This window comes from Sus scrofa, chromosome 9 (genome assembly GCF_054392235.1).
Source record: "Sus scrofa isolate SSC_HxYL_T2T_F1_AM1 chromosome 9, Sscrofa_HxYL_maternal_Yorkshire_Landrace_v2.0, whole genome shotgun sequence".
Taxonomy (NCBI): domain Eukaryota; kingdom Metazoa; phylum Chordata; class Mammalia; order Artiodactyla; family Suidae; genus Sus; species Sus scrofa.
The window spans coordinates 93,579,020-93,593,545 of record NC_139391.1 but is presented as its reverse complement, the minus strand read 5'-3'; the positions used below and the strand labels follow the sequence as shown (position 1 = coordinate 93,593,545).

The window sequence follows — 14,526 nt, the reverse complement described above, 5'->3', positions numbered from 1 at the left end:
GATGGGAGGGGGAGGGAGTGGGAGGGATCGGGAGCTTGGGCTTATCAGACACAACTTAGAATAGATTTCCAAGGAGATCCTGCTGAATAGCATTGAGAACTTTCTCTAGATACTCATGTTGCAACAGAACAAAGGGTGGGAAATAAAAATGTAAGTGTAATGTATACATGTAAGGATAAGCTGACCCCCTTGCTGTACAGTGGGAAAATAAAAAAAGTATAAAAAAAAATCCACAATTAAAAAAAAAAATGAGAACACACCAGTACTTGAACAAAAAAAAAAATAAAGAATTTTTTTTCCGTTGCAACTAGATAGATGTCATTTACTGCTAAAATAATAATTCCTTTAATGTACATGCACTTTAAACATAATGAAGACAGAAAGTAAGAATTTGTTTTTTAAATTCCATTTTCAAGAAAACAAGCAGTTCTAAATTACACATAACCATGATGGATTAATCAACAACTACTGAACAAATCTACTGTGTTTCTGCACCATAAGAACAAGTTTCAATATTTCCATTTCAAAGACATGAATTAAACAGTCTGTCATGCTAATTTGTATTTTTAAAAATCCTAATATTTCCATTCAAATAAAGGATGTGACATATTTTCAATGGTAGATAAGATTAAAGGGCAAAAAAAGAAGATGGACAGAGTTTCTACAGAGTTTTGATAGTCCTATAATTTAACAGTAACTAATAATAACCTAGATGATAATCTTGAAATCACACATCTGCAAAGTTATTGCCATACATCTTAGAGGTTTTATAGGTTTTGAATTTTACTTTTCATCATAAGAATATCTACAAATAGGAAATTCCTAGATAAAGAGTCCATTCTTTTTCTCACTCTTTTATTTCACTTTTTTTTTCCAGCTGTTCCTGCAGCATATGGAATCTGAGCTGCTATGCCACAGCTTCAGCAATGGTGGATCCTTAACCCACTGCACTGGGCCAGGATGGAACAGGCAACGCCATAGAGAGAAGCCAGATCATTAACCCACTGTGCCACAGGGGGAACTCCAAGATCTATTTTTTTATTGAAAGTTAAATTAATTTTAACTTTATATAATAAAAATTTCAAATTTGCCACCAATGAAAGATTCAAGATGAATTTTGGAAATACTGTATTAGTTACTTTATTTTGGAGAAAAGTTTAAAAATGAATATCCTGAGTTTGCTTAAGTTACTTTAAAATGTGTCCTCCCATTCATGTCATGATACATCTGAGACCAGGTTCTCTACTGTGAAGAGTACTGCAATGAAACACAGAAACATCTTCCCCCTCAGTAACGTTATCATAAATTCATTTATATAGGCTAATTTTTTTAATTTTATGATTTTTATTTTTTTCCATTATAGTTGATTTACATTGTTCTGTCAATTTCTACTGTACAGCAAAGTGAATCAGCCATACATACATATACATATATATATCCATACATCCATCATCCATATATATTTATATATATAGTTCCCTGTGCTATACAGCAGGATTTCATTGTTTCCCCACTCCAAATGCAATAGTTTGCTTCTATTAACCCCAGACTCCCAGTCCATCCCACTCCCTTCCCCTTCCCTTTGGCAACCACAAGTTTCTTCTCCAAGTCCATGACTTTCTTTTCTGTGGAAATGTTCATTTGTTCTGTATGTTAGATTCCAGACATAAGTGATATCATAAGGTATTTTTCTTTCTCTTTCTGACTTCAATTAATATGTGAGTCTCTAGTTCCATCCGTGTTGCTGCAAAGGTGTTATTTTGCCATTTGAATGTGATTATTTTCATTTTCAACTGAGGCACTATTTCTTGATCTTAGATGACTCTCTTTGATAGATGTAATTTACCCTTCAGTCTCCCTGATATTATAGAGTTTCTATTAATCTTCTGTCTTTGAATTTATTTCATTTGATTACTCAGAATACATTTCCCTTCTTTTATACTATGCAATTTTTGTATAATATTATATTGGTAATTTATTTTTAAGTGCTGTGGCAAAAAAATTTAAGCACATGTGTGAAAGTACAGATAGTTAGGGTTTGAAGCAACTAAGCACATGGCTTCTCTAGCACGTGATTTCAAATAATATCTAAAAGTACAGCAGAGGGACCATCACAGTAAAGATGGCTAGGAATTAGTTTGATGAATTTTAGTGACATTCAAGATATGTAGGTCATCAGAATGGTAACACATCTCTGGCATGAATAATATGTAAATATCCAGTTTGCCCAGGTACTGAACATCTTTGGAGTAAAACATGTTATCTAGAAGTCTATGTGATACAAAGTCTGAGTTACAAAGAGGACCGTGTGGTCAAACTCAGTTACAAACTAGGCTGATTCTGCTGTCAGATGTGTTTGCATTCTTGTAAGTGTGACAGAAAATACATTCATCCCAAAGTCTGCAAGAATATATATGATGTTTGGTACTTTCCCGTTACTAAATATGGTCCATTTGGCATATTTGGTTTAAACTTACTTTTGTTTTTAACAGACTGCCTGATAACCAGATGCCACACAGTGCATACTCAACTTGATCTCCAGAGGCCGCCAGTTGTTGAACAGCCAACTGGATCAGGTCAGTTTCAAATAATAGATTTAGTCTTTTATCCTATCGCTTTCTTAATCCTCATGAAGAAAATTCGGTAAGCTTGTTACTGTCATATAAGTACCCACTAGATGTTATGCGGGTTTTTGTTAAATCATAGCTCTTATTTAAAGAGAAAGAGGAAACTTTGTCCTCTCTCTGGTTTTATTTGGTAGTTTGTATTACTTGTGAGGTGTAGAGAAGGAGTATATAGTTGGGACAGCTAAGAAGCAAAGGAAGATACCTGTGATGGCAGCCTGGAGAGCCTGAGCTTCTCTGATTGGCTTGCCTGGTTCTGTAATAGTGTTCCTGATGCAAACGGGCATTCCTCTTCCAGGACAGGGGCAGTCTCTACAACCTGAGATGTGATCAGGATTGGCTGGTCCACCACATCCTGTTTGGTTCTCTCACTATTTTCTCCTACGTGTCTTGGGGACCTCTTCATACAGCAATGGCTGCTTGGTGCTCCACAATTTAGGAATCAGAGAGAGACAAGCAGACTCTAACGATCACATGGTAATGTCCATTCTGTGAAAAAAGGGCAAGAAAAGATTTGTAAAGCCTTGATATGACAAACTACTTTCCAGTGTCATTTCGATGTTGCCTTTTCCTATCACCTTACATTCCAACCAGATTCCATTAAATGAGGAGGTCAAAGTGTATAACTTTCCTGTTCTCTTGCCCTCCTCTAGTCTTCATCCTTGACCTACAAATACAGCATTATATTTGAGATGACCCAGGATTATACCAGTTCTACAGATCCCAGGGCATGGGTTCCTACAGAAAGTCATAATAAAACATATGTAACTCCATTCCAGCCACCTTCTAAGGTATAACTGAGATAGCAGAAACATTCTAAAATGTTTACTAGGCTACCATAAAGGAACATCACTAAAGAAATATAGGGCCATTCACAGAAAATATTCATCTTAAAAACAAAATGGAAAATTAGATCATTCCTTTGGAAAAAAAAACACGAAGGATTTATATTTTGTACTTGCATCTACGTGTTTGCTAAGTCACTCCAATAATATTTTAATATTAAGCATCTTTATAATCTATAGTTTATCTTCATCATTTCAGGCCTTCAAAGTTTTCATTGTTTCCTATATTTTGAAATATGATAGCTATTCTTTTATTTCATATTTATATAATAAATATAAAGGAATTTATGAAAGGGGAAAGTTCAGTGTTAAATGGAATTAAAATCCTAATTTGAAAAACATGCTAGAGAACATTCACAATTCTTGACTTTTTCATCAATTCCAATTTCAAATATTTGTTGTATGTATAATGACTTTACTTTTTTCTTTCTCTGCTCTGGGAGGAAATCTGGAAATATTTTCATATTATGAAGTCTTAGATTTGCTCTTTCATTTGATTCTCAGAAAATATCTGCATTCTCACTATATGCCCAATGTACAGAATTCTTTAAAGGCATTGTTTTTCTTCAGGCATGCATTTAATAGTATGAAAACTGCTTGATTACTAAAAAGACTCGACTCAGAAAAGAAAGTGATTTCTTCACATGTCTATGGTTTCATTTGTAAAAGGCTGAAAATGTGTACACCCTATGCACAAAGAATAGCCTGACACATAATCTTCTATTTACTCAATGCAGTTTCTTCTATTGAATCTGTGGATTCTGATAGGATCAAATTGTTTTCCCCTATGATGATCTTATAATGAGGATGCTGTATAGTTGGAAGAGTAATTGAAAAGATCTAGGAGTCTCTGAAAATATGTAAAAAAAATAAAATTCTCCGAAATAACTTTATATTCTAGATGAAAATAAAAACAAATTTTAATGCTATTTTTTTGCTCAAAATATTTTAAAGCATTGTATTTAAGGCCCACTGAAAGATGATCTGTTTGAAAGCTATTTGCAGAGATTACAGCAACAGAAGCAAAAGCACATAGTTTGGGTAGAAGGAACATGGATATCAAAAAGACTTCTGTCAGGAAGAATATTCTGAACCCTGATGGTTCTCCCTTCCAATTATACAGCAGATACAGTATCAATAAAATCCTGCAATGAAATTCAAGCGCTGTCCTCAGCTGACAGTGTTTTTTCTGTTGCTTTTTCTTTTAGCAAATTAGATCTTCCATGAGCTATCTATTGTGTAAAAGACTTGCATTTATGTGAGAGGGATTTTCCCTCTTCTATAGTATAATGTTATTGTATGTGATCAGCTAACTTCTCCTTCTATTTTTTTTTTTCTCACTTTTTAGCACTGCATCCATGGTATATGAAGGTTCCCAGGCTAGGGGTCCAATCAGAGCTACAGCAGCCTACCCCACAGCCATAGCAACATCAGATCCAAGCTGTGTCTGTGACCTACACCACAGCCCACAGCAATGCCAGATCCTTAACCCACTGAACAAGGCCAGGGATCGAACCTGCAACCTCATGGTTCCTAGTGGGATTCGTTTCTGCTGTGCCACGATAGGAACTCCTTGAATCTCTTTCTTATGACAAGGTATGACCATTGACATTCAAAATCAAATACCTAGGTGTTACATTTCAGATAACTTCAGAACAAGCTTGAAATATGAGAACTATAGTAAAACTATCTGAAGGATGATGACTCAATAGAGGCACAAATAAGGCAGAAATAGATGAACAAATATTATTGATATTTCACCCAAGTAAAACAAAAGGAAAAGACATTAAGATAAACTCAGCAGAAGATGAATAGATATTTCCCTTCAATCTAAGTATGTAATTATTCTAGAACTGTAGGTATATAAACTATATGCTATTTCTTCATTTAATGTTATATATGCCAAAATACTCAAACTCAGTAAGTGAGGAAATTTATTGAAATGGTTTTTAGCTCTAGTTTTAGGTCGAAGGGTCAAATGTAAAAGAAACAAATTAACAAAGAATTTATTAAAAATATATATATAAGCATTTACAGGTGTAATGAAATTAACCTGTGTCCTCCATCTACACATGAAGAGTGACTACATAAAACTATAGCATAGTGACACTAATTAAGAAGTCCTTAATTAGTTAATAAAATTTAATTAAGCTTGACATTTTATTTTTGTTACTATGAAAAGAAAGAAATAAAATATCTGATAGATAATTTTAATCACAAGGTTTGATACCAAAGGGAGCATGAAATTAATCAATGCAATTAAATTGAGCACTCTGCTCAGTTGAGGTTTGAAATGGTACTGGACTTTGAGACTGATTTTATTATCATTTAGGCTTATATTTGTTAAATTACATGATGATAATTATGTATTTGAGAATGTGAAAATTTTTCAACCAAAATTATGTAAAGGGTAAACACATGGGCTTATAGCTGAAAAGTACCAGGAACTATTTCTCCCTTAACCTTTTCTTTTTTATCCAGCTTGATCATCTATCTGAGGAAAAGCTCTCGAAAAGCTATTTAGTAAGTAATAAAGTATCCCCCTCCAAAGTGCATAGTCCCAAGGGATTTAGAAATGTGGTCCTACGGATTAGAAAGAATTTACTTAGGAGGGAAGTTATAAATGATTAAAGCACACTACTGCAACAAATTATATCAGGGATTTCACAAAGGCATTCTATTTAATTCCCTAAATACTACAGCATTAAAGCCTAGAGTATGATGTTACCAAAAAGATTATATTATTAAAAAAGTCGGGTAAAACCCAGTTACCAGTGAGAGGATTACATTGATGTTTTAAAAGATAGCTGGATTGTTCAATATTATTAACAATAATAGAAAGTAATCAGAAGAGAGAGTATCTGTTTGATGCTTTCTGTCTGATTAATAAATGGAATAGAGAGCAAAGGAAAACGTTTATCTTGTACAACTGGAAAAATATCAGTTGTATTTTGAATTCGCCAAATGATGTAATTTACACACACACACACACACACATATCCTCTTATTAACTCATTCACAGAGACTAGTTAAATGATGTCTGAAAATTAGTTCTAGTGTGAATATGTCAGCTCTATTGAATTTTAATCCTAGCATAGAGAGGAATCATTTCCAGAAAAATAAAATAATTTTAATATAAAATTCCTTGCACTTTTAGAATTTGATAAGCCGAAAAGATGGAATTTGGATTCTTCAGCAATTCATCTTATTCAGATAAATCCAAACTTCTTTAAAATACTAAATGGTTTTTTTTTTTTTGTCCTTTTTGCCATTTCTTGGGCTGCTCCTGCGGCATATGGAGGTTCCCATGCTAGGAGTCTAATCAGAGCTGTAGCTGCCAGCCTACACCAGAGCCATAGCAACATGAGATCCGAGCCGCATCTGCAACTGACACCACAGCTCACAGCAATGCCGGATCCTTAACCCACTGAGCAAGGCCAGGGATTGAACCAGCAACCTCATGGTTCCTAGTCAGATTTGTTAACACTGGGCCAGGACTGGAACTCCAATACTAAATGATTTTAATATGGGAACCAGCCTAAACATGTTTTGACTTTTGATATCTGAAACTTGTTATATCAGTCTTGACTACAGAAAATAAGCAAAGTGCAAGGGATGTACTTGAAAATTAGGACATTATAAAGAGAACAAAACTGTATTTAGTCTATTAAAGCAGATTATCAAAAAAATTAACTTAAAAAATTTTTTTGTAAAATTTTCAAACAATACAAAGCTTAATATTCCATAAGGAACACACTCAACCAAACCTGGTTATAATCTCATATTGTATTAAAAAAAATTGGAATTCCCAAATACTCCAGAGATGGGACTCTGCTTTGCTGTTATGTGTCATAGATTTGGAAAAGTTTCTGACAAGAATGTGAATGTCAAGGGAATGGGCTCTTTATTTTCATTTTCATGCTGATTGATAAAAAGACATGAGTTGAGTCATATTTGTTAAGTAACAAAGATCCTCCTTTATTTTTCTTTTCTTCAATGCCTAGAGCTTGGTAACAGGTGCTTTAAAAACATTTTTAAATTAAAAAGGTAGAAAAAGTTTCTATTTCTCATTACTCTGGAGTAATAACCCAAACAACCACTACAACAAAAGTCATCCTACTTCATCCCAGATCACAGTGATGATACCTGTGTAACAGCAGAAGACATTACTGGCTTCAGCTGGGTTTGTACATGAGAATAATCTATATATTCCTAATGACACTTCAAATTAAAAAAAAAAAAACCCACCCTTCTATGGCGGTGTAGAAATGTACTTGAATGTGGTTATTGTACCTTACTCCATTATCACAGTTTATGCCTGTCTTCAGCCTTAATCCTATTGATGAGCTCAGGAATGCTTGGATTATCATTTGTATTTTCATATCATCAGATGGATTTTCATATTATATCATCTGTATTTTCATGCCATGAAATCAAGTCAATATAGCTAACTCTACTTTTCCTTTTAAATCAAAAGTTGAATTCTCCTTGATATTTGTACATCTGACCAATATCAATTGTATATTCCTTGAGATCAATAGTGTACCATGTTTGGTATATTCAAAAGAAAACACATTAACTCCTCTTCTCCCCTACTCTAACTCACACCTAATAGTCTTTCAATATAGTTTTTCTTGTTAGTTACAAAATACTTTAAAGTAAGTAATTGTTGTCCTTTACCATTTTTCCTTCTTGTTTGGTAACCCATCATTGAATATACTGAGTGGCAAAGTGTTCAGATAAAGTACTCTTCCCAGGCACCTTTGCTGCTAGGTTTGACCATGTTACTAAATTCTGGTGAGAGATATGTGCACATGTTGCTAGGTGGGTATTCTATGGGCCTTTTTAAATGTGCTCATTTTGGCTCATTCACTTTCTACTCCCTGCCTGGTATATGAAAATAATAATAATAATTAAATAAATAATAATGCAACCATCTTGGACAATGCAAATCCTAATGAAGAAAAAAAAAAACAGATAGTGGAGCAGTAGGTTGAAGTAGCCTGGGTCTCTGTTAATACTACATTGCTGTCATCTAGGCCTAGAATGCTTCCTACACACTTGACTCATAGCAGAAAGAACTAAACTACTACTTATTTTGACCGCTATTATTTCTGGTATCTGTTACAAACAGTAGAAGGCAATTTATTACTAACATAGTACACAAAGTTCCCAAGAGTCCTTCTAGAATTTCTTTCTCCAACCCAACAGTCAGTTAATCACTAAGTCCTGTCAGTTTAATTTCTTAAATTGATTTCAAATTTTCTGCTTTCTCTGTATTTCCACTTTCATTCCTTTAGTTCAAACACTTGTCATCCAGCATGGTACCACATCAGCTGACTCTAACTCATCTGCCTTGCTTCCCTAGGGCATATCATCCCTACTGTTGCCAGAGTGTTCTCTCTGAAATGATGATCTCATCATAATTTTCTCTTCTCCCCCTAATGTTCAAATACCTTAGATGACTAATTTCCAACAAGATAATTTTTTAGTGTGCCAAAAAATATGAATCTTGAAAATTGGCCTTGTCTCTGGTCTTAGGCTCTAGCAATACCAAAACACTGGTTGTTCCCTGAATACCCCTTCTATGCCTTGTCATTGCTGTTTAGTCTGTGGAATGCCTGTTCTCAGACTATTGACTCTGAGACTCTTATTCAGCAATTTGAAACATGTTTAAGTTTCTCTTTGAAGATTTCCTGACTCTCTGACTTGTTAAACACAATCTTCATTCTGTAAAATTCATTGTACACAATTCTACAGTTGAATATCACACTATATTGTTTATTGTTTATTTATTGTTGTAAATGAAACATGCCTGTTTCATTTACAAGAGACAGACAGAATGTATTATTCATATTCTTGCCTGTATTTACAGTTTCTGTCTTTGTACCTAGGATATAGTCAGACAGCCCACTCATGAAGTATTTAAGGAATTTGGATTGTAGTGTGGCTCCTTTTCTGGGATACTGTTAGTTAACAATTAACAAATCCCCAAGAGATGATGGCATCATCATCATGACTTCCAAGTAGAAATCAAAATCATCGAGATTATTATCTACATTAAATGGTCATTATGATTATTTTGTAGCAAGCTACTGTTGTGATAGGGCTAAGAGCTGGGGTTTTGGAAAGTCAAAAGAAAAACAGGTGGTGGCATAATGGTGTAAAGACCATTTTGTTACTGTAAATGGTAGCCAGCAACATTGACAACTTTGCAAGTAAATAGAACAACTGATTATGAGTTAAAATTTTACTGAAATTCTTCTCTGTTGAACTTCATTAAAGAGAAGTTATCATTCAGTTCTGTTCTCATAGGTTTATTTCTTCTCCATATCATTTGGTTGTGGTTATTTTATCATTCAGGCCCAACTAATAGAGAACAATCATTTACATGTTTCAAAATTCAGCTAATTTAGCCACTTCTTTACCTACTTAAACATCTTAGATGTTTAGAAAAAAACTTAAAACAAGCTTTACTGTTCTGAAATAGTTACAGCCCCCTTCTCAGACGTGTTATTTTTATTTATTTATTTTAAATTTATTTTTATTGAAGCATAATTGACTTACAGTGTGTGACATAAAAACTTTGCTGTATGCATAAAATATTCTTTTTCATATTATTTTTTCTTATAGGTTATAACAAGATATTGCGTATAGTTCCTTCTGCTATACAATGTGTCCTTGTTCATTATCTATTTTATATATAATGTTGCGTATATGTTAATCTCAAATTCCTAATTTATCTTTCCCTCCAGACATATTTTTAAAAACTGTTTTAAGAGAGTAAGTTGGTTTAGATACATTAGGTAAGATCTTTGGCATTCAAGCTTCAGAATTTAGAGGTTAGTAGAAAAGTAATTACTTTCTGTTAATACTTTACTCATTAGAATTGGGTATTTGATTTGATTCCCCCATTCTAATCTATGATAATCACTAACAGAGTGGCCCAATTTTGAAAACAACCCATTTTTTTCACAATACTATTGGTGTCCTCTCTGCATGCTATCAGACCACCAAATATTTTAATTTGGAAGCTTAGTCAACAAATAACCTTGCTAAACTGATCCACTCATAACACTGGCCTTTCAGAAATGCTGCTGTGACTCGACTCTGATGTAGTTAAAGTCAAATAAAACATTATTTCTTCCACCTTCAAAGACTCCAATCTATCCATGTACTTTTTATTATAAATAAAATAGATATCTTAAGTCTATAGATATATATGTTTTACATTTGATAGAATTTTGTTCCCTCTGTGCCTCAAATATTGGCTTTAATAGCACTAAAATTGCTGGTAGAGAAAAAAATTCCAGTCTTACTCCCCAAAGAAAATGAAATTTAAGTAAATGTGTAAGAGGATTATTTGATATTACAGGATATTTGAAACTGCTTTTTAACCAGATGCCATGGCAGTTTCCCAGCTGAATTTTAAGTTACTTTCCCAGGGTCATAGAACAAGTATTAGAGGTAGGATTCACTCCTAGGTGAGTTGGCTCTTGGGTCTCCACATAAATCACTTTTTGCTGTAATGTCTCCAATATCCATTGATATTTTAAAAACCATGTTCACTTCGATTCAAAATGGTTCAACAAAGTTTATAGAGCCCTTACTATGATTTAATCAGACCCGAGATGCCTGACTCTGTAGACATCAAATTTGAATAGGGAGAAACAATGGACAATAGATTAAATAATAAATTAATGATAATAAATAGGAAAGCTTCCCTTTTATAAGATTGTAGGCAATCTATGGGGAAAAACCAAAAAAAAAAAAAAAACAGGTGTGAAGATACTGAAATATTTTGGAATGGATTATTCCTGAATTGTTTCTTATTTGTTAAGCTGTAACCCCTGGGGGCGTTTACTTTATCCACCAGAGAATAGTTTTTATACAGTTTATATAGATAATATACAATGAAGTCTTACAGTATTCACTCATTTCCAAAGTTATTTAGGTTAAGGATTTTTTTCTCCTACCTTTCAGTGAGGTTATGCCATATATTGTGTTTAATTAGATTTTTAATATCACAGTCTACATTCCATACTGGGATTTGATTTCCCAAATTATTTTCATTTAAAACAATTTTTACCCCAAAATACATGTTTTCTGCTATAGAGTTCTATGAGTTTTGACAGATGCACAATGTCATGTAGCCATCACTACAGTATCATACAAAATACATTTTCCCTGCAACTTATGGGCAAGGTTCCTACTGGAATCCAGGATGCAGTCAGTAGGAACACATCCCTTTAGTACATGATCTCTTCTTGGTTCTTGAGCCTGACAGCTTTCAGAATGAAACATACTATCAGTTCTCCTAGTTTTAGGCCTTTGGACTCAGACTTGACCTAAACTTTTGTTGTCCTGAGCTTGCCAGCTGCACATATAGGGACTTCTCAGCTCTGTACTTGTGTGAACCAGTTCTACCTTCTGCTATATATTCTTCTGAATATGTTCACATATATATTCATATATATTTTCATGTATATTCATATATATATATCCTATTGAGATACTATTTTTTTTCTGGAGAGCCCTAACTACTAATACAATAGTTTATTTCTTTTTGTATTTATTTTCTATTTGGAGATCTCCAGTGGCACAGTGGGTTAAGGATCTGGCATTGTCACTGCAGCGGCTTGGGTCACTACTGTGACATGGGTTTGATCCCTGACCTAGGTGCTTCCATATGTCATGGGTATGGCCAAAACAAAAAATTTATGGTTTATGTTCTGTTGCATGGATGTACCCATTTGCTTAGCCTTTCACTTATTGAAGAACACCTTGGTTGCTCCCAGCTTTTAGCAATTGTGAATAAAGCTGCCATATGTAGGTTTCTGGGTAGAAATAAGTTTTCATCCTGTTTGAGTAAAGATATCTTGGAGCTCAATTGCTGGATTGTGTGCAAATGCTATGTTTAGCTTCCTAAGAAACTGTCTTCTGAGGTGGCTATACAATTTTGCATTCCCACCAGCAATGAATGAACTCTCTGCATCTTCACTTCATTTGGTGTCAATTTTTTGTATTTAATCATTCCATTAGGTGTCTGGAGGCATCTCATTGTTGTTTTAATTTACATTTCCTTAAAAACAAAATATAGTGAGAATTTTTTTAATATAATGAATTTTATTTTTTCCATTATAGCTGGTTTACAGTGTTCAGTCAATTTTCTACTGTATAGCATGGAAACCCAGTTACACATACATGTATATATTCTATTTTCTCACAATTGTCATGCTCCGTCATAAGTGACTAGACAAAGTTCCCAGTACTACACAGCAGGATCTCATTGCTAATCCATTCCCAAGGCAATAGTCTGCATCTATTAACCCTAAGCACCCAATCTATCCCACTCTCTCCCCCTCCCCCTTGGCAACCACAAGTCTATTCTCCAACTCCATGATTTTTTTTCCTGTGGAAAGCTTCATTTTTTTAAATCATTTATTTACATATATATTTTTTCTACTATACAGCATGGTGACCCATTTACACATACATGTATACATTCTTTTTTCTCACATTGCGTGTTCATTTGTGCTCTATGTTAGATTCCATATATAAGTGATATCACATGGTATTTGTCTTTCTCCTCAGTATGAGAGTCTCTAGTTTCATCCTTGTTGTTGAAAATGGAATTATTTTGTTCTTTTTATGGCTGAGTAGTAGTACCTTGTTTATATATATATATCACATATTCCTAATCCAATCATCTGTCAATGGACATTTGGGTTGTTTTCATGTCATGGCTATTGCTAATAGTGCTATAATGACATGCAGGTACATGTGTCTTTTTCAAGTAAAGTTTTGTCTAGATATATGCCCAAGAGTGGGATTGCTGGGTCATATGGTAATGATATGTATGGTTTTCTAAGGAACCTCCACACTGTTCTCCATAGTGGTTGTTCAGCTTACATTCCCACCAACAGTGCAAGAGGGTTCCCTTTTCTCCACACATCCCCCACCCTAGCATTTGTTATTTGTGGACTTCTTAATGATGGCCATTCTGACTGGTGTGAGGTGGTATCTCATGGTAGTTTTGATTTGAATTTCTCTTAATAATCACTGGTGTTGAGCATTTTTTCATGTGCTTGTTGGACATATGTATATCTGCCTTGGAGAGATGTCTATTCAGGTCCTTTGCCCATTTTTCCATTTGGTTTTTGGCTTTTTTGCTGTTGAGTTGTATAAGTTGTTTGCATATTTTAGAGATTAAGCCCTTGTTAGTTACATCATTTGAAACTATTTTCTCCCATTCTGTAAGTTGTCTTTGTTTCTTTTTGGTTTCCTTTGCTATGCAAAAGCTTGTCACTTTGATTAGGTCTCATTGGTATATTTTTGCCTTTATTTCTGTTGCTTTGGGAGACTGACCTGAGGAAACATTCATAAGGTTGATGTCAGAGAATATTCTGCCTGTGTTCTCTTCTAGGAGTTTGATGGTGTCTTGTCTTATACTTAAGTCTTTAAGCCATTTTGAGTTTGTATTTGTGCATGGTGTGAGGGTGTGTTCTAGTTTCATTGATTTGCATGCAGCTGTCCAGGTTTCCCAGCAATACTTGCTGAATAGACTTTCTTTTTCCCACTTTATGTTCTTGCCTCCTTTGTCAAAGATTAATTGACCATAGGTGTCAGAGTTTATTTCTGGGTTCTCTATTCTTTTCCGTTGGTCTGTCTCTCTGTTCCGGTACCAGGACCACTGTCTTGATGACTGTGGCTTTGAAATAATGCCTGAAGTCTGGGAGAGTGATGCCTCCTGCTTGGTTTTTGTTCCTAAAACAATTGCTAAAGCAATTCTGGGTCTTTTGTGGTTCCTTATAAATGTTTGGATTGTTTGTTCTAGTTCTATGAAAAGTTGCATGGGTTATTTGATAGGGATTGCATTGAATCTGTAGATTGCTTTGGGTAGTATGGCCATTTTTACAATATTAATTTTTCCAACCTAGGAGCATGTAATATCTTTCCATTTCTTTACATCTTCTTTAATTTCCTTGATTAATGAAGGCCATAAAGAAAACAAAGAAGACACTATTTAATGGTTAAAGGATCCATTCAAGAAGAAG

At 34.2% G+C, this 14,526-nt stretch overlaps 1 protein-coding gene across 1 annotated transcript in view; it reads left to right on the top strand.

The window, feature by feature from the left end:
• TMEM196 (transmembrane protein 196) overlaps positions 1-14,526 on the top strand; it is a 303,486-nt gene that overhangs the window by 189,917 nt on the left and 99,043 nt on the right. Inside the window, exon 3 of the mRNA XM_084978452.1 lies at positions 2,493-2,576. The gene's annotated coding sequence lies outside the window, so the exon portion shown is untranslated. The remainder of the gene's footprint in view (positions 1-2,492; positions 2,577-14,526) is intronic.